Source organism: Anser anser (assembly GCF_964211835.1).
Source record: "Anser anser genome assembly, chromosome: 12".
NCBI classification, from domain to species: domain Eukaryota; kingdom Metazoa; phylum Chordata; class Aves; order Anseriformes; family Anatidae; genus Anser; species Anser anser.
Genome location: NC_139733.1, coordinates 826,972 through 847,771, shown reverse-complemented (window position 1 = coordinate 847,771; position 20,800 = coordinate 826,972). Strand labels below are relative to the sequence as shown.

Here is a 20,800-nt window from a genome sequence, read left to right as displayed (position 1 = left end):
TAGCGATCCTCCTTCTCCTAACACTCGGACTGGCCTACGAGTGAATTCAAGGGGGCCTAGAATGAGCAGAATAACAGAAAGTTAGTCTAACCAAAAAGATAGCTGGTTTCGACCCAGCAGATTACAGCCAACCCTGTAACTTTCTTATGTCGCCCCTACATTTAAGCTTCTACTCAGCCTTCATTTTCAGCGGACTAGGACTAGCCTTCCACCGAACCCACCTAGTATCCGCCCTACTATGCCTTGAAAGCATAATATTATCGATATTCGTAGGCCTATCAATATGATCCATCGAAAACCAAGTCTCCTCATTCACCATGGTACCAATTCTCATGCTAACCTTCTCAGCGTGTGAGGCGGGCACAGGCCTGGCCATCCTAGTAGCCTCCACCCGCACACATGGCTCCGACCATCTACACAACCTAAACCTCCTGCAATGCTAAAAATCATCCTACCCACAATCATACTTCTTCCAACAGCCCTGCTGTCTCCACCAAAATTTCTATGGACTAACACCACCTTATACAGCCTCCTAATCGCTGCCCTAAGCCTACAGTGATTAATCCCAACCTACTACCCCTACAAATTTTTATCCAACTGAACAGGAATTGACCAAATCTCATCCCCCCTCCTAGTACTATCCTGCTGACTACTCCCACTCATAATCATAGCAAGCCAAAACCACCTGCAACAAGAACCCCTACAACGCAAACGAATCTTTATCTCAACCTTAGTCGCAGTCCAGCCATTCATCCTACTAGCCTTTTCCACCACAGAACTAGCACTATTTTACATCTCATTTGAAGCAACCCTCATTCCCACCCTAATCTTAATCACCCGATGGGGGAACCAACCAGAACGCCTAAGCGCTGGCATCTACCTGCTATTCTACATGCTAGTAAGCTCTCTACCCCTGCTAATCACAATCATACACCTATACGTGAAAATTGGCACCCTGCACCTGCCAACCCTACAACTAACCCACCCAACCCTATCCACCTCATGGACAGGAATACTATCAGGTCTAGCACTGCTCATAGCATTCATAGTAAAAGCCCCACTATACGGCCTACACCTCTGACTGCCAAAAGCCCACGTAGAAGCACCCATCGCAGGCTCAATACTCCTCGCCGCCCTACTACTAAAGCTAGGAGGATACGGAATTATACGAGTCACTCTATTTATGGGCCCACTGTCCAACCTCCTGCACTACCCCTTCCTAACCCTGGCCCTATGAGGCGCCCTAATGACTAGCTCAATCTGCCTACGACAGACAGACCTAAAATCACTAATCGCTTATTCATCCGTTAGCCACATAGGCCTAGTTATCGCCGCAGGAATAATCCAAACCCACTGATCATTCTCAGGGGCAATGATCCTAATAATTTCCCATGGACTAACTTCCTCCATACTATTCTGCCTAGCCAACACAAACTATGAACGTACGCACAGCCGAATTCTACTACTCACACGAGGCCTACAACCTCTCCTACCACTCATAGCTACCTGATGATTGCTGGCCAATCTAACAAACATAGCCTTACCCCCAACAACAAACCTCATAGCAGAGCTAACCATTATAATCACCTTATTCAACTGATCTGCCTTCACGATCATCCTAACAGGAATCGCAACCCTACTAACCGCCTCCTACACCTTATTCATACTACTAATGACCCAACGAGGCTCAATCCCCTCCCACATCACATCTATGCAAAACTCAACCACGCGAGAACACCTGCTCATAACACTCCACATTATCCCAATATTCCTCCTAATCCTCAAACCCGAACTGATCTCCGGAATCCCCTCATGCAAGTATAGTTTAAACCAAACATTAGACTGTGATTCTAAGAATAGAAGTTCAAACCTTCTTACCTGCCGAGGGGAGGGTTTAACCAACAAGAGCTGCTAACTCTTACATCTGAGCCTAAAACCTCAGCCCCCTTACTTTTAAAGGATAACAGCAATCCACTGGTCTTAGGAACCACCCATCTTGGTGCAAATCCAAGTAAAAGGAGTGAACCCCACACTACTAATCAACTCCCTCACACTACTCACGCTGACAATCCTCCTAACCCCAATCATCCTGCCATTTCTATTTAAAAACTTTAAAAACACCCCACAAGCCACCACCCGCGCTGTTAAAACCGCATTCCTAATTAGCCTAGCCCCTACAACCGCATTCATCTACTCGGGAGTAGAATCTGTCACCTGCCACTGGGAGTGAAAATTCATTATAAACTTTAAAATCCCCCTGAGCCTAAAAATAGACCAATACTCAATAACATTTCTTCCAATCGCCCTATTTGTAACATGATCAATCCTACAATTCGCCATATGATACATGGCCTCAGAGCCATACGTAACAAAATTTTTCACCTACCTACTGACATTCCTAGTCGCCATACTCCTCCTAACAACCGCAAACAACATATTCCTCCTATTCGTAGGCTGGGAAGGAGTACGAATCATGTCCTTCCTTCTCATCGGCTGATGACAAGGCCGAGCAGATGCCAACACCGCCGCCCTACAAGCCGTAATCTACAACCGAATCGGAGACGTCGGACTGACCCTGAGCATAGCATGACTAGCTTCAACATTCAACACCTGAGAGATCCAACAAGCCGTACACCCCCACCAAACCCCAATCCTCCCCCTCATAGGATTAATCCTCGCAGCCGCAGGAAAATCCGCCCAATTTGGACTCCACCCATGACTGCCCGCAGCAATAGAAGGCCCCACCCCAGTATCAGCCCTACTGCACTCCAGTACCATAGTAGTAGCCGGAATCTTCCTGCTCATCCGCATGCACCCCCTGCTAGCCACCAACCAGACAGCCCTAACTGCCTGCCTATGCCTAGGTGCTCTATCAACCCTATTCGCTGCCACATGCGCCCTAACCCAAAATGACATCAAAAAAATCATTGCTTTCTCAACATCCAGCCAACTAGGACTAATAATAGTCACTATCGGACTAAACCTCCCACAACTAGCCTTCCTACACATCTCAACCCATGCCTTCTTTAAAGCCATACTATTCCTATGCTCAGGGTCTATCATCCACAACCTAAACGGAGAACAAGATATCCGAAAGATAGGAGGCCTACAGAAAATACTCCCAGTCACTACTTCCTGCCTAACCATCGGAAACCTGGCGCTGATAGGAACCCCATTCCTAGCCGGATTCTACTCAAAAGACCTCATCATCGAAAGCTTAAACACATCATACCTAAATACTTGAGCCCTACTCCTAACCCTTATAGCCACAGCATTCACCGCAACCTACAGCATCCGCATAACCATCCTAGTCCAAGCTGGACAAACCCGAATCCCCCCAATAGTATCAATAAACGAAAACAACCCACTAATCACCGCCCCCCTAACCCGACTCGCCCTAGGCAGCATTACAGCAGGAATAATCATTACCTCTTTCATCACACCAACCAAAACCCCCCCAATAACCATACCCCTTATCACCAAAACCGCTGCCATCCTCATAACAATCCTAGGAATCATCCTAGCCCTAGAACTATCGAACATAGCACACACCCTCACTCACCCCAAACCAAACCCCCTCATAAACTTCTCCTCTGCATTAGGGTACTTCAACCCCCTAGTACACCGATTCTTCTCCAAAAACCTACTAGAAAAGGGACAAAACATTGCCCTACACTTGATCGACCTCTCCTGACTCAAAAAAATAGGGCCAGAGGGCCTTGCTGAACTACAAGTAGCCGCAAGCAAAGCCGCAACCTCAATACACACAGGGCTAATTAAGGCCTACCTAGGATCCTTCGCCCTCTCCATCCTGGTAATAATCCTAATAACACACAGACTCACTAATGGCCCCTAACATCCGCAAATCCCATCCCCTACTAAAAATAATCAACAACTCCCTAATCGACCTACCCGCCCCCTCCAACATCTCTGCCTGATGAAACTTCGGCTCCCTTCTAGCCATCTGCTTAGCCACACAAATCCTAACAGGCCTGCTACTAGCCATACACTACACCGCAGACACTTCACTCGCCTTCTCCTCAGTAGCTCACACATGCCGAGACGTCCAGTACGGATGGCTCATCCGCAACCTCCACGCCAACGGTGCTTCGCTCTTCTTTATCTGCATCTACTTACACATCGGACGAGGCCTCTACTACGGCTCCTACCTATACAAAGAAACCTGAAACACAGGAGTAATCCTCCTACTCACCCTAATAGCAACTGCCTTCGTAGGGTATGTCCTACCATGAGGACAAATGTCATTCTGAGGGGCCACCGTAATCACCAACCTATTCTCAGCCATCCCGTACATTGGGCAAACTCTAGTAGAATGAGCCTGAGGAGGATTCTCAGTAGACAATCCAACCTTAACCCGATTCTTCGCCATCCACTTCCTACTGCCCTTCCTAATTGCAGGAATCACCCTAGTCCACCTAACCTTCCTACACGAATCAGGCTCAAATAACCCACTAGGAATCGTATCAGACTGCGACAAAATCCCATTCCACCCATACTTCTCCATTAAAGACAGCTTAGGGCTTACCCTAATAATCACCCCTCTAATAGCACTAGCCCTATTTTCACCGAACCTCCTGGTTCTTGGAATCCTAGTTGGGAGTGGTTGGCCACATGAGATGTACAGGATTTTTACCTGTGATTTAGTCTTGACAAGGCTATGTAATTGGTTTACTAACGTCTCATAAGAAAGAAGCATGAGCGGTTAATGCAGTTGGCTTGAAACCCATCCCCAGTGGTGCAAGTGCACTCTCTGAACTCACTGAAGTGCATCCCCAGTGGTGCCAGTGCACTCTCTGCACTCACTGCACTGCATCCCCAGTGGTGCCAGTGCAATCTCTGGACTCACTGCAGTGCATCCCCAGTGGTGCCAGTGCACTCTCTGGACTCACTGCACTGCAGCCCCAGTGGTGCCAGTGCACTCTCTGGACTCACTGCAGTGCATCCCCAGTGGTGCCAGTGCACTCTCTGGACTCACTGCAGTGCATATCCAGTGGTGCCAGTGAACTCTCTGCCCTCAATGTACTACATCCCCAGTGGTGCCAGTGCACTCTCTGGACTCACTGCACTGCATCCCGAGTGGAGCCAGTGCACTCTCTGGACTCACTGCACTGCATCCCCAGTGGTGCCAGTGTACTCTCTGGACTCACTGCACTGCATCCCCAGTGGTGCCAGTGTACTCTCTGGACTCACTGCAGTGCATCCCCAGTGGTGCCAGTGCACACTGTGGTCTCACTGTACTGCATCCACAGTGGTGCCAGTGTACTCTCTGGACTCACCGCACTGCATCCAGAGTGGTGCCAGTGCACTCTCTGGACTCACTGCACTGCATTCCCAGTGGTGCCAGTGCACTCTCTGGACTCACTGCAGTGCATCCCCAGTGGTGCCAGTGCACTCTCTGGACTCACTGCACTGCATCCCCACTGCTGCCAGTGCACTCTCTGGACTCACTGCACTGCATCCCCAGTGGTGCCAGTGCACTCTCTGGACTCACTGCATTGCATCCCCAGTGGTGCCAGTGCACTCTCTCGAGTCACTGCACTACATCCCCAGTAGTGCCAGTGCACTCACTGGACTCACTGTACTGCATCATCGGTGGTGCCAGTGCACTCTCTGGACTCACTGCACTGCATCCCCAGTGGTGCCAGTGCACTCTCTGGACTCACTGCACTGCATCCCCAGTGGTACCAGTGCACTCACTGGACTCACAGTACTGCATCACCAGTGGTGCCAGTGCACTCTCTGGACTCACTGCACTGCATCCCCAGTGGTTCCAGTGCATTCACTGGACTCACTGTACTGCATCTCCAGTGGTGCCAGTGCACTCTCTGGACTCACTGCACTGCATCCCCAGTGGTGCCAGTGAGCTCTCTGGACTCACTGCTCTGCATCCCCAGTGGTGCCAGTGTACTCACAGGATTCACTGCACTGCATCCCCAGTGGTGCTAGTGCAATCTCTGGACTCACTGCAGTGCATCCCCAGTGGTGCCAGTGCACTCTCTGGACTCACTGCAGTGCATCCCCAGTGCTGCCTGTGCACTCTCTGGACTCACTGTACTGCATCACCAGTGGTGCCAGTGCACTCTCTGGACTCACTGCAGTGCATCCCCAGTGGTGCCAGTGCACTCTCTGGACTCACTGCACTGCAGCCCCGGTGGTGCCAGTGCAATCTCTGGACTCACTGCACTGCATCCCCAGTGGTGCCAGTGCACTCTCTGGACTCACTGCACTGCATCCCCAGTGGTGCCAGTGCACTCTCTGGACTCACTGCAGTGCATCCACAGTGGTGCCAGTGTACTCACTGGACTCACTGCAGTGCATTCCCTCTGGTGCCAGTGCACTCTCTGGACTCACTGCACTGCATCCCCAGTGGTGCCAGTGCACTCTCTGGACTCACTGCACTGCATCCCCAGTGGTGCCAGTGCATTCTCTGGACTCACTGCAGTGCATCACCAGTGGTGCCAGTGCACTCTCTGGACTCACTGAGGTGCATCCCCAGTGGTGCCAGTGCAATCTCTGGACTCACTGCAGTGCATCCCCAGTGGTGCCAGTGCACACTCTGGACTCACTGCACTGCATCCCCAGTGGTGCCAGTGCACTCTCTGGACTCACTGCACTGCATCCCCAGTGTTCACAGTGCACTCTCTGCACTCACTACACTGCATCCCCAGTGGTGCCATTGCACTCTCTGGACTCACTGCAGTGCATCCCCGTTGGTGCCAGTGCACTCTCTGGACTCACTGCAGTGCATCCCCAGTGGTGCCATTGCACTCTCTGCACTCACTGCACTGCATCCCCAGTGGTGCCAGTGCACTCACTGGACTGACTGCACTGCATCCCCAGTGGTGCCAGTGCGCTCTCCGGAGTCACAGCACTGCATCCCCAGTGGTGCCAGTGCACTCACTGGACACACTGTACTGCATCACAGGTGGTGCCAGTGCACTCTCTGCACTCACTGCACAGCATCCCCAGTGGTGCCAGTGCATTCACTGGACTCACTGCACTGCATCCCCAGTGGAGCCCGTGCACTCTCTGGAGTAACTGCAGTGCATCCCCAGTGGTGCCAAAGCACTCTCTGGACTCCCGGCACCGCATCCCCAGTGGTGCCAGTGCACTCTCTGGGCTCACTGCAGTGCATCCCCAGTGGTGCCAGTGCACTCTCTTGACTCACTGCACTGCATCTCCAGTGATGCCAGTGTACTCACTGGACTCACTGCACTGCATTCCCCAATGGTGCTAGTGCACTCTCTGGACTCACTGCAGTGCATCCCCAGTGGTGCCAGTGCACTCTCTGGACTCACTGAAGTGCATTCTCAGTGGTTCCAGTGCACTCTCTGGACTCACTGAAGTGCATCCCCAGTGGTGCCAGTGCACTCTCTGGACTCACTGCAGGGCATCCCCAGTGGTGCCAGTGCACTCTCTGGACTCACTGCAGTGCATCCCCAGTGGTGCCAGTGCACTCTCTGGACTCACTGCACTGCATCCCCAGTGGTGCCAGTGCACTCTCTGGACTCACTGCAGTGCATCCCCAGTGGTGCCAGTGCACTCTCTGGACTCACTGCACTGCATCCCCAGTGGTGCCACTGCACTCTCTGGACTCACTGCAGTGCATCCCCAGTGGTGCCAGTGCACTCTCTGGACTCACTGCAGTGCATCCCCACTGCTGCCAGTGCACTCTCTGGACTCACAGCAGTGCATCCCCAGTGGTGCCAGTGCACTCTCTGGACTCACTGCACTGCATCCCCAGTGGTGCCAGTGCACTCTCTGGACTCACTGCACTGCATCCCAAGTGGTGCCAGTGCACTCTCTGGACTCACTGCACTGCATCCCCAGTGGTGCCAGTGCACTCTCTCGAGTCACTGCACTACATCCCCAGTGGTGCCAGTGCGCTCACTGGACTCACTGTACTGCATCATCAGTGGTGCCAGTGCACTCTCTGGAGTGACTGCAGTGCATCCCCACTGGTGCCAGTGCACTCTCTGGACTCACTGCACTGCATCCCCAGTGGTGCCAATGCACTCTCTGGACTCACTGCACTGCATCCCCAGTGGTGCCAGTGCACTCACTGGACTCACTGCACTGCATCCCCAGTGGTGCCAGTGCACTCTCTGGACTCACTGCACTGCATCCCCAGTGGTGCCAGTGCACTCTCTCGAGTCACTGCACTACATCCCCAGTGGTGCCAGTGCACTCACTGGACTCACTGTACTGCATTCCCAGTGGTGCTAGTGCACTCTCTGGACTCACTGCAGTGCATCCCCAGTGGTGCCAGTGCACTCTTTGGACTCACTGAAGTGCATTCTCAGTGGTGCCAGTGCACTCTCTGGACTCACTGCACTGCATCCCCAGTGGTGCCAGTGCACTCTGTGGACTCACTGAAGTGCATTCTCAGTGGTGCCAGTGCACTCTCTGGACTCACTGCAGTGCATCCCCAGTGGTGCCAGTACACTCACTGGACTCACTGCAGTGCATCCCCAGTGGTGCCAGTGCACTCTCTGGACTCACTGCACTGCATCCCCAGTGGTGCCAGTGCACTCTCTGGACTCACTGCACTGCATCCCCAGTGGTGCCAGTGCACTCTCTGGACTCACTGCACTGCATCCCCAGTGGTGTCACTGCACTCTCTGGACTCACTGCACTGCATCCCCAGTTGTGCCAGTGCACTCTCTGCACTCACTGCACTGCATACCCAGTGGTGCCAGTGCACTCACTGGACTCACTGCAGTGCATTCCCTCTGGTGCCAGTGCACTCTCTGGACTCACTGCACTGCATCCCCAGTGGTGCCAGTGCACTCTCTGGACTCACTGCACTGCATCCCCAGTGGTGCCAGTGCACTCTCTGGACTCACTCCAGTGCATCACCTGTGGTGCCAGTGCACTCTCTGGACTCACTGAAGTGCATCCCCAGTGGTGCCAGTGCAATCTCTGGACTCACTGCACTGCATTCCCAGTGGTGCCAGTGCACACTCTGGACTCACTGCACTGCATCCCCAGTGGTGCCAGTGCACTCTCTGGACTCACTGCACTGCAACCCCAGTGGTGCCAGTGCACTCTCTGGACTCACTGCACTGCATCCCCGGTGGTGCCAGTGCACTCTCTGGACTCACTGTACTGCATCCCCAGTGTTGCCAGGGCACTCTCTGGACTCACTGCAGTGCATCCCCAGTGGTGCCAGTGCACTCTCTGGACTCACTGCAGTGCATCACCAGTGGTGCCAGTGCACTCTCTGGACTCACTGAAGTGCATCCCCAGTGGTGCCAGTGCACTCTCTGGACTCACTGCAGGGCATCCCCAGTGGTGCCAGTGCACTCTCTGGACTCACTGCACTGCATCCCCAGTGGTGCCAGTGCACTCTCTGGACTCACTGCACTGCATCCCCAGTGGTGCCAGTGCACTCTCTGCACTCACTGCACTGCATCCCCAGTGGTGCCAGTGCACTCTCTCGAGTCACTGCACTACATCCCCAGTAGTGCCAGTGCACTCACTGGACTCACTGTACTGCATCATCGGTGGTGCCAGTGCACTCTCTGGACTCACTGCACTGCATCCCCAGTGGTGCCAGTGCACTCTCTGGACTCACTGCACTGCATCCCCAGTGGTACCAGTGCACTCACTGGACTCACTGTACTGCATCACCAGTGGTGCCAGTGCACTCTCTGGACTCACTGCACTGCATCCCCAGTGGTTCCAGTGCATTCACTGGACTCACTGTACTGCATCTCCAGTGGTGCCAGTGCACTCTCTGGACTCACTGCACTGCATCCCCAGTGGTGCCAGTGAGCTCTCTGGACTCACTGCTCTGCATCCCCAGTGGTGCCAGTGTACTCACAGGATTCACTGCACTGCATCCCCAGTGGTGCTAGTGCACTCTCTGGACTCACTGCAGTGCATCACCAGTGGTGCCAGTGCACTCTCTGGACTCACTGAAGTGCATTCTCAGTGGTGCCAGTGCACTCTCTGGGCTCACTGAAGTGCATCCCCAGTGGTGCCAGTACACTCACTGGACTCACTGCACTGCATCCCCAGTGGTGCCAGTGCACTCTCTGGACTCACTGCACTGCATCCCCAGTGGTGCCAGTGCACTCTCTGGACTCACTGTAGTGCATCCCCAGTGGTGCCAGTGCACTCTCTGGACTCACTGCAGTGCATCCCCAGTGGTGCCAGTGCACTCTCTGGACTCACTGCAGTGCATCCCCAGTGGTGCCAGTGCACTCTCTGGACTCACTGCACTGCATCCCCAGTGTTGCCAGTGCACTCTGTGGAGTCACTCAAGTGCATCCCCAGTGGTGCCAGTGCACTCTCTGGACTCACTGCACTGCATGTCCAGTGGTGCCAGTGCACTCTGGACTCACTGTACTGCATCCCCACTGGTGCCAGTGCACTATGTGGACTCACTGTACTGCATCCCCAGTGGTGACAGTGCACTCTCTGGACTAACTGCAGTGCATCCCCAGTGGTGCCAGTGCACTCTCTGGACTCACTGCAGTGCATCCCCAGTGGTGCCAGTGCACTCTCTGGTCTCACTGCACTGCATCCCCAGTGGTGCCAGTGCACTCTCTGGACTCACTGCACTGCATCCCCAGTGGTGCCAGTGCACTCTCTGGACTCACTGCAGTGCATCTCCAGTGTTGTCAGTGCACTCTCTGGACTCACTGTACTGCACCCCCAGTGGTGCCAGTGCACTCACTGGACTGACTGCACTGCATCCCCAGTGGTGCCAGTGCGCTCTCTGGAGTCACAGCACTGCATCCCCAGTGGTGCCAGTGCACTCACTGGACTCACTGCACTGCATCACAGGTGGTGCCAGTGCACTCTCTGGACTCACTGCAGTGAATCCCCTGTGGTGCCAGTGTAATCTCTGCAGTCACTGCACTGCATCCCCAGTGGTGCCAGTGCACTCACTGGACTCACTGGACTGCATCCCCAGTGGTGCCAGTGAACTCTCTGGACTCACTGCACTGCATCCCCAGTGGTGCCAGTGTACTCTCTGGACTCACTGCAGTGCATCCCCAGTGGTGCCAGTGCACTCTCTGGACTCACTGCAGTGCATCCCCAGTGGTGCCAGTGCACTCTCTGGACTCACTGAAGTGCATTCTCAGTGGTGCCAGTGCACTCTCTGGACTCACTGCACTGCATCCCCAGTGGTGCCAGTACACTCACAGGACTGACTGCACTGCATCCCCAGTGGAGCCAGTGCGCTCTCTGGACTCACTGCACTGCATCCCCATTGGTGCCAGTGCATTCTCTGGACTCACCGCACTGCACCTTGAGTGGTGCCAGTGCACTCTCTGGACTCACTGCAGTGCATCCCCAGTGGTGCCAGTGCACTCTCTGGACTCACTGTACTGCATCCCCAGTGTTGCCAGTGCACTCTCTGGAGTAACTGCAGTGCATCCCCAGTGGTGCCAAAGCACTCTCTGGACTCCCGGCACCGCATCCCCAGTGCTGCCAGTGCACTCTCTGGGCTCACTGCAGTGCATCCCCAGTGGTGCCAGTGCACTCTCTTGACTCACTGCACTGCATCCCCAGTGGTGCCAGTGTACTCACTGGACTCACTGCACTGCATTCCCCAATGGTGCTAGTGCACTCTCTGGACTCACTGCAGTGCATCCCCAGTGGTGCCAGTGCACTCTCTGGACTCACTGAAGTGCATTCTCAGTGGTTCCAGTGCACTCTGTGGACTCACTGCAGTGCATCCTCAGTGGTGCCAGTGCGCTCTCTGGACTCACTGCAGTGCATCCCCAGTGGTGCCAGTGCACTCTCTGGACTCACTGCACTGCATCCCCACTGCTGCCAGTGCACTCTCTGGACTCACTGCACTGCATCCCCAGTGGTGCCAGTGCACTCTCTGGACTCACTGCAGTGCATCCCCAGTGGTGCCAGTGCACTCTCTGGACTCACTGCACTGCATCCCCAGTGGTGCCATTGCACTCTCTGGACTCAATGCAGTGCATCCCCAGTGGTGCCAGTGCACTCTCTGGACTCACTGCACTGCATCCCCACTGCTGCCAGTGCACTCTCTGGACTCACAGCAGTGCATCCCCAGTGGTGCCAGTGCACTCTCTGGACTCACTGCACTGCATCCCCAGTGGTGCCAATGCACTCTCTGGACTCACTGCACTGCATCCCCAGTGGTGCCAGTGCACTCTCTGGACTCACTGCACTGCATCCCAAGTGGTGCCAGTGCACTCTCTGGACTCACTGCACTGCATCCCCAGTGGTGCCAGTGCACTCTCTCGAGTCACTGCACTACATCCCCAGTGGTGCCAGTGCGCTCACTGGACTCACTGTACTGCATCATCAGTGGTGCCAGTGCACTCTCTGGAGTGACTGCAGTGCATCCCCAGTGGTGCCAGTGCACTCTCTGGACTCACTGCACTGCATCCCCAGTGGTTCCAATGCACTCTCTGGACTCACTGCACTGCATCCCCAGTGGTGCCAGTGCACTCACTGGACTCACTGCACTGCATCCCAAGTGGTACCAGTGCACTCTCTGGACTCACTGCACTGCATCCCCAGTGGGGCCAGTGCACTCTCTCGAGTCACTGCACTACATCCCCAGTGCTGCCAGAGCACTCACTGGACTCACTGTACTGCATTCCCAGTGGTGCTAGTGCACTCTCTGGACTCACTGCAGTGCATCCCCAGTGGTGCCAGTGCACTCATTGGACTCACTGAAGTGCATTCTCAGTGGTGCCAGTGCACTCTCTGGACTCACTGCACTGCATCCCCAGTGGTGCCAGTGCACTCTGTGGACTCACTGAAGTGCATTCTCAGTGGTGCCAGTGCACTCTCTGGACTCACTGCAGTGCATCCCCAGTGGTGCCAGTACACTCACTGGACTCACTGCAGTGCATCCCCAGTGGTGCCAGTGCACTCTCTGGACTCACTGCACTGCATCCCCAGTGGTGCCAGTGCACTCTCTGGACTCACTGCACTGCATCCCCAGTGGTGCCAGTGCACTCTCTGGACTCACTGCACTGCATCCCCAGTGGTGTCAGTGCACTCTCTGGACTCACTGCACTGCATCCCCAGTTGTGCCAGTGCACTCTCTGGACTCACTGCACTGCATCCCCAGTGGTGCCAGTGCACTCACTGGACTCACTGCAGTGCATTCCCTCTGGTGCCAGTGCACTCTCTGGACTCACTGCACTGCATCCCCAGTGGTGCCAGTGCACTCTCTGGACTCACTGCAGTGCATCCCCAGTGGTGCCAGTGCACTCTCTGGACTCACTGCAGTGCATCACCTGTGGTGCCAGTGCACTCTCTGGACTCACTGAAGTGCATCCCCAGTGGTGCCAGTGCACTCTCTGGACTCACTGCAGTGCATCACCAGTGGTGCCAGTGCACTCTCTGGACTCACTGAAGTGCATCCCCAGTGGTGCCAGTGCACTCTCTGGACTCACTGCAGGGCATCCCCAGTGGTGCCAGTGCACTCTCTGGACTCACTGCAGTGCATCCCCAGTGGTGCCAGTGCAATCTCTGGACTCACTGCACTGCATCCCCAGTGGTACCAGTGAACTCTGTGGACTCACTGCAGTGCATCCCCAGTGGTGCCAGTGCACTCTCTGGACTCACTGCACTGCATCCCCCGTGGTGCAAGTGCACTCTCTGGACTCACTGCAGTGCTTCCCCAGTGGTGCCAGTGCACTCTCTGGACTCACTGCACTGCATCCCAAGTGGTGCCAGTGCACTCTCTGGACTCACTGAAGTGCATCCCCAGTGGTGCCAGTGCAATCTCTCGAGTCACTGCACTACATCCCCAGTGGTGCCAGTGCACTATGTGGACTCACTGTACTGCATCATCAGTGGTGCCAGTGCACTCTCTGGACTCACTGCAGTGCATCCCCAGTGGTGCCAGTGCACTCTCTGGACTCACTGCACTGCATCCCCAGTGGTGCCAGTGCACTCACTGGACTCACTATACTGCATCACCAGTGGTGCCAGTGCACTCTCTGGACTCACTGCACTGCATCCCCAGTGTTGCCAGTGCATTCACTGGACTCACTGTACTGCATCTCCACTGGTGCCAGTGCACTCTCTGGGCTCACTGCAGTGCATCCCCAGTGGTGCCAGTGCACTCTCTGGACTCACTGCAGTGCATCCCCACTGGTGCCAGTGCACTCACTGGATTCACTGCACTACATTCCCAGTGGTGCTAGTGCACTCTCTGGTCTCACTGCAGTGCATCCCCAGTGGTGCCAGTGCACTCTTTGGACTCACTGAAGTTCATTCTCAGTGGTGCCAGTGCACTCTCTGGACTCACTGCACTGCATCCCCAGTGGTGCCAGTGCGCTCTCTGGACTCACTGAAGTGCATTCTCAGTGGTGCCAGTGCACTCTCTGGACTCACTGCAGTGCATCCCCAGTGGTGCCAGTACACTCTCTGGACTCACTGCACTGCATCCCCAGTGGTGCTAGTGCACTCTGTGGACTCACTGCAGTGCATCCCCAGTGGTGCCAGTGCACTCTCTGGACTCACTGAAGGGCATTCTCAGTGGCGCCAGCACACTCTCTGGACTCACTGCAGTGCATCACCAGTGGTGCCAGGGCACTCTCTGGACTCACCGCACAGCATCCCCAGTGGTGCCAGTGCACTCTCTGGAGTAACTGCAGTGCATCACCAGTGGTGCCAGTGCACTCTCTGGACTCACTGCACTGCATCCCCAGTGGTGCCAGTGCACTCTCTGGACTCACTGCACTGCATCCCCAGTGGTGCCAGAGCACTCTCTGGACTCACTGCACTGCATCCCCAGTGCTGCCTGTGCACTCTCTGGACTCACTGCACTGCATCCCCAGTGGTGCCACTGCACTCTCTGGACTCACTGCTGTGCATCCCCAGTGGTGCCAGTGCACTCCCTGCACTCACTGCAGTGCATCCCCAGTGGTGCCAGTGCACTCTCTGGACTCACTGAAGTGCATCCCCCGTGGTGCCAGTGCGATCTCTGGACTCACTGCACTGCATTCCCAGTGGTGCCAGTGCACACTCTGGACTCACTGCACTGCATCCCCAGTGGTGCCAGTGCACTCTCTGGACTCACTGCAGTGCATCCCCAGTGGTGCCAGTGCACTCTCTGGACTCACTGCACTGCATCCACAGTGGTGCCAGTGCACTCTCTGGACTCACTGCAGTACATCACCAGTGGTGCCAGTACACTCTCTGGACACACTGAAGTGCATTCTCAGTGGTGCCAGTGCACTCTCTGGACTCACTGCGCTGCATCCCCAGTGGTGCCAGTACACTCACTGGACTCACTGCACTGCATCCCCAGTGGTGCCAGTGCAGTCTCTGCACTCACTGAAGTGCATCAAGAGTGGTGCCAGTGAACTCTCTGGACTCACTGCAGTGCATCCCCAGTGGTGCCAGTGCACTCTCTGGACTCACTGCACTGCATCCCCAGTGGTGCCAGTGCACTCTCTGGACTCACTGCACTGCATCCCCAGTGGTGCCAGTGCACTCTCTGGACTCACTGCACTGCATCTCCAATGGTGCCAGTGCACTCTCTGGACTCACTGCACTGCATCCCCAGTGGTGCCAATGCACTCTCTGGACTCACTGCTGTGCATCCCCAGTGGTGCCAGTGCACTCTCTGGACTCACTGTACTGCATCCCCAGTGGTGCCAGTGCACTCTCTGGACTCACTGCACTGCATCCCCAGTGGTGCCAGTGCACTCACTGGACTCACTGAAAAGCATTCCCTCTGGTGCCAGTGCACTCTCTGGACTCACTGCACTGCATCCCCAGTGGTGCCAGGGCACTCTCTGGACTCACTGCAGTGCATCCCCAGTGGTGCCAGTGCACTCTCTGGACTCACTGCAGTGCATCCCCAGTGGTACCAGTGCACTCTGTGGACTCACTGCAGTGCATCCCCAGTGGTGCCAGTGCACTCTCTGGACTCACTGCACTGCATCCCCCGTGGTGCCAATGCACTCTCTGGACTCACTGCAGTGCTTCCCCAGTGGTGCCAGTGCACTCTCTGGACTCACTGCACTGCATCCCAAGTGGTGCCAGTGCACTCTCTGGAGTCACTGCACTGCATCCCCAGTGGTGCCAGTGCACTCTCTCGAGTCACTGCACTACATCCCCAGTGGTGCCAGTGCACTATGTGGACTCACTGTACTGCATCATCAGTGGTGCCAGTGCACTCTCTGGACTCACTGCAGTGCATCCCCAGTGGTGCCAGTGCACTCACTGGACTCACTATACTGCATCTCCAGTGGTGCCAGTGCACTCTCTGGACTCACTGCACTGCATCCCCAGTGTTGCCAGTGCATTCACTGGACTCACTGTACTGCATCTCCACTGGTGCCAGTGCACTCTCTGGGCTCACTGCAGTGCATCCCCAGTGGTGCCAGTGCACTCTCTGGACTCACTGCAGTGCATCCCCACTGGTGCCAGTGCACTCACTGGATTCACTGCACTACATTCCCAGTGGTGCTAGTGCACTCTCTGGACTCACTGCAGTGCATCCCCAGTGGTGCCAGTGCACTCTTTGGACTCACTGAAGTTCATTCTCAGTGGTGCCAGTGCACTCTCTGGACTCACTGCACTGCATCCCCAGTGGTGCCAGTGCGCTCCCTGGACTCACTGAAGTGCATTCTCAGTGGTGCCAGTGCACTCTCTGGACTCACTGCAGTGCATCCCCAGTGGTGCCAGTACACTCTCTGGACTCACTGCACTGCATCCCCAGTGGTGCTAGTGCACTCTGTGGACTCACTGCAGTGCATCCCCAGTGGTGCCAGTGCACTCTCTGGACTCACTGAAGGGCATTCTCAGTGGCGCCAGTACACTCTCTGGACTCACTGCAGTGCATCACCAGTGGTGCCAGGGCACTCTCTGGACTCACCGCACAGCATCCCCAGTGGTGCCAGTGCACTCTCTGGAGTAACTGCAGTGCATCACCAGTGGTGCCAGTGCACTCTCTGGACTCACTGCACTGCATCCCCAGTGGTGCCAGTGCACTCTCTGGACTCACTGCACTGCATCCCCAGTGGTGCCAGAGCACTCTCTGGACTCACTGCACTGCATCCCCAGTGCTGCCTGTGCACTCTCTGGACTCACTGCACTGCATCCCCAGTGGTGCCACTGCACTCTCTGGACTCACGGCACTGCATCCCCAGTGGTGCCAGTGCACTCCCTGCACTCACTGCAGTGCATCCCCAGTGGTGCCAGTGCACTCTCTGGACTCACTGAAGTGCATCCCCCGTGGTGCCAGTGCGATCTCTGGACTCACTGCACTGCATTCCCAGTGGTGCCAGTGCACACTCTGGACTCACTGCACTGCATCCCCAGTGGTGCCAGTGCACTCTGTGGACTCACTGCAGTGCATCCCCAGTGGTGCCAGTGCACTCTCTGGACTCACTGCACTGCATCCCCAGTGGTGCCAGTGCACTCTCTGGACTCACTGCACTGGATCTCCAATGGTGCCAGTGCACTCTCTGGACTCACTGCACTGCATCCCCAGTGGTGCCAATGCACTCTCTGGACTCACTGCTGTGCATCCCCAGTGGTGCCAGTGCACTCTCTGGACTCACTGTACTGCATCCCCAGTGGTGCCAGTGCACTCTCTGGACTCACTGCACTGCATCCCCAGTGGTGCCAGTGCACTCACTGGACTCACTGAAAAGCATTCCCTCTGGTGCCAGTGCACTCTCTGGACTCACTGAACTGCATCCCCAGTGGTGCCAGGGCACTCTCTGGACTCACTGCAGTGCATCCCCAGTGGTGCCAGTGCACTCTCTGGACTCACTGCAGTGCATCACCAGTGGTGCCAGTGCACTCTCTGGACTCACTGAAGTGCATCCCCAGTGGTGCCAGTGCACTCTCTGGACTCACTGCAGGGCATCCCCAGTGGTGCCAGTGCACTCTCTGGACTCACTGCAGTGCATCCCCAGTGGTGCCAGTGCACTCTCTGGACTCACTGCACTGCATCCCCAGTGGTACCAGTGCACTCTGTGGACTCACTGCAGTGCATCCCCAGTGGTGCCAGTGCACTCTCTGGACTCACTGCACTGCATCCCCCGTGGTGCCAATGCACTCTCTGGACTCACTGCAGTGCTTCCCCAGTGGTGCCAGTGCACTCTCTGGACTCACTGCACTGCATCTCAAGTGGTGCCAGTGCACTCTCTGGAGTCACTGCACTGCATCCCCAGTGGTGCCAGTGCACTCTCTCGAGTCACTGCACTACATCCCCAGTGGTGCCAGTGCACTATGTGGACTCACTGTACTGCATCATCAGTGGTGCCAGTGCACTCTCTGGACTCACTGCAGTGCATCCCCAGTGGTGCCAGTGCACTCTCTGGACTCACTGCACTGCATCCCCAGTGGTGCCAGTGCACTCACTGGACTCACTATACTGCATCTCCAGTGGTGCCAGTGCACTCTCTGGACTCACTGCACTGCATCCCCAGTGTTGCCAGTGCATTCACTGGACTCACTGTACTGCATCTCCACTGGTGCCAGTGCACTCTCTGGGCTCACTGCAGTGCATCCCCAGTGGTGCCAGTGCACTCTCTGGACTCACTGCAGTGCATCCCCACTGGTGCCAGTGCACTCACTGGATTCACTGCACTACATTCCCAGTGGTGCTAGTGCACTCTCTGGACTCACTGCAGTGCATCCCCAGTGGTGCCAGTGCACTCTTTGGACTCACTGAAGTTCATTCTCAGTGGTGCCAGTGCACTCTCTGGACTCACTGCACTGCATCCCCAGTGGTGCCAGTGCGCTCTCTGGACTCACTGAAGTGCATTCTCAGTGGTGCCAGTGCACTCTCTGGACTCACTGCAGTGCATCCCCAGTGGTGCCAGTACACTCTCTGGACTCACTGCACTGCATCCCCAGTGGTGCTAGTGCACTCTGTGGACTCACTGCAGTGCATCCCCAGTGGTGCCAGTGCACTCTCTGGACTCACTGAAGGGCATTCTCAGTGGCGCCAGTACACTCTCTGGACTCACTGCAGTGCATCACCAGTGGTGCCAGGGCACTCTCTGGACTCACCGCACAGCATCCCCAGTGGTGCCAGTGCACTCTCTGGAGTAACTGCAGTGCATCACCAGTGGTGCCAGTGCACTCTCTGGACTCACTGCACTGCATCCCCAGTGGTGCCAGTGCACTCTCTGGACTCACTGCACTGCATCCCCAGTGGTGCCAGAGCACTCTCTGGACTCACTGCACTGCATCCCCAGTGCTGCCTGTGCACTCTCTGGACTCACTGCACTGCATCCCCAGTGGTGCCACTGCACTCTCTGGACTCACGGCACTGCATCCCCAGTGGTGCCAGTGCACTCCCTGCACTCACTGCAGTGCATCCCCCGTGGTGCCAGTGCGATCTCTGGACTCACTGCACTGCATTCCCAGTGGTGCCAGTGCACACTCTGGACTCACTGCACTGCATCCCCAGTGGTGCCAGTGCACTCTGTGGACTCACTGCAGTGCATCCCCAGTGGTGCCAGTGCACTCTCTGGACTCACTGCACTGCATCCACAGTGGTGCCAGTGCACTCTCTGGACTCACTGCAGTACATCACCAGTGGTGCCAGTACACTCTCTGGACACACTGAAGTGCATTCTCAGTGGTGCCAGTGCACTCTCTGGACTCACTGCACTGCATCCCAGTGGTGCCAGTCCACTCTTTGTACTCACTGCACTGCATCCCCAGTGGTGCCAGTGCACTCTGTGGACTCACTGCTGTGCATCCCCATTGGTGCCAGTGCACTCTCTGGACTCACTGCACTGCATCCCCAGTGGTGTCAGTGCACTCTCTGGACTCACTGCACTGCATCCCCAGTGGTGCAAGTGCACTCTCTGGACTCACTGAAGTGCATCCCATGTGGTGCCAATGCACTCTCTGGACTCACTGCAGTGCATCCGCAGTGGTGCCAGTACACTCACTGGACTCAATGCACTGCATCCCCAGTGGTGCCAGTGCACTCTCTGCACTCACTGAAGTGCATCTCCAGTGGTGCCAGTGATCTCTCTGGACTCACTGCAGTGCATCCACAGTGGTGCCAGTGCACTCTCTGGACTCACTGCACTGCATCCCCAGTGGTGCCAGTGCACTCTCTGGACTCACTGCACTGCATCCCAAGTGGTGCCAATGCACTCTCTGGACTCACTGCACTGCATCTCCAATGGTGCCAGTGCACTCTCTGGACTCACTGCACTGCATCCCCAGTGGTGCCAATGCACTCTCTGGACTCACTGCTGTGCATCCCCAGTGGTGCCAGTGCACTCTCTGGACTCACTGTAGTGCATCCCCAGTGGTGCCAGTGCACTCTCTGGACTCACTGCACTGCATCCCCATTGGTGCCAGTGCACTCTCTGGACTCACTGCACTGCATCCCCAGTGGTGCCAGTGCACTCTCTGGACTTGCTGCACTGCATCCCCAGTGGTGCCAGTGCACTCTCTGGACTCACTTCACTGCATCCCCAGTGTTGCCAGTGCACTCTCTGGACTCACTGAACTGCATCCCCAGTGGAGCCCGTGCACTCTCTGGACTCACTGCACTGCATCCCCAGTGGTGCCAGTGCACTCTCTGGACTCACTGCAGTGCATCCCCAGTGGTGCCAGTGCACTCTTTGGACTCACTGAAGTGCATTCTCAGTGGTGCAAGTGCACTCTCTGGACTCACTGCACTGCATCCCCAGTGGTGCCAGTGCGCTCTCTGGACTCACTGCACTGCATCCCCAGTGGTGCCAGTACACTCTCTGGACTCACTGAAGGGCATTCTCAGTGGTGCCAGTGCACTCTCTGGACTCACTGCACTGCATCCCCAGTGGTGCCA

The 20,800-nt window shown here is 56.0% G+C and overlaps 1 long non-coding RNA gene across 1 annotated transcript in view; it reads right to left on the bottom strand.

Moving 5' to 3' along the window:
* Window positions 1-3,845: 3,845 nt before the first annotated feature.
* Window positions 3,846-20,800, bottom strand: part of LOC310880204 — a 72,678-nt gene continuing 55,723 nt past the window's right edge. Inside the window, exon 2 of the long non-coding RNA XR_014571530.1 lies at window positions 3,846-4,592. This is a non-coding gene — a long non-coding RNA (uncharacterized lncRNA). The remainder of the gene's footprint in view (window positions 4,593-20,800) is intronic.